Below are 387 nucleotides of genomic sequence, written 5' to 3'. Positions count from 1 at the left end.
CTCTTAGAATCAATGGCAGATACCCCGTTGTTAAAAGCATCATTTTGCTTTATTCAGTTGCTGCCCCCACAGCCGCACCTCGTGAGGGCTTGACCTCCAGGGAAACTGTTCACTCACATTGTTTCTTGTACGTCTGTTGTTTCTTGCGGTGGGTCCGGCCCTGAGCAAGGGGAGAGCTGGGCACAATGCGCGTATTCAGGGCAGAGAGCAGAATGCCCTGCGCCTCCCTTTTCTCTCTGTGGCACCATTCTTTGCCTCCCTGTGCCTTTCTTTTGTCCTGTTGTTGAGCAACATTGGTGTGGGTGTGGGGAGTGTGCGGCTTGCCAGCAGTGAGACCGCGTGCCCGAGGACGCCTGCCTGATGACTTATGCACAAGGGTGGGCAGCG

Source organism: Lynx canadensis, chromosome C1, assembly GCF_007474595.2.
Source record: "Lynx canadensis isolate LIC74 chromosome C1, mLynCan4.pri.v2, whole genome shotgun sequence".
Lineage (NCBI taxonomy): Eukaryota > Metazoa > Chordata > Mammalia > Carnivora > Felidae > Lynx > Lynx canadensis.
Note: the sequence above shows the minus strand (reverse complement) of the source record.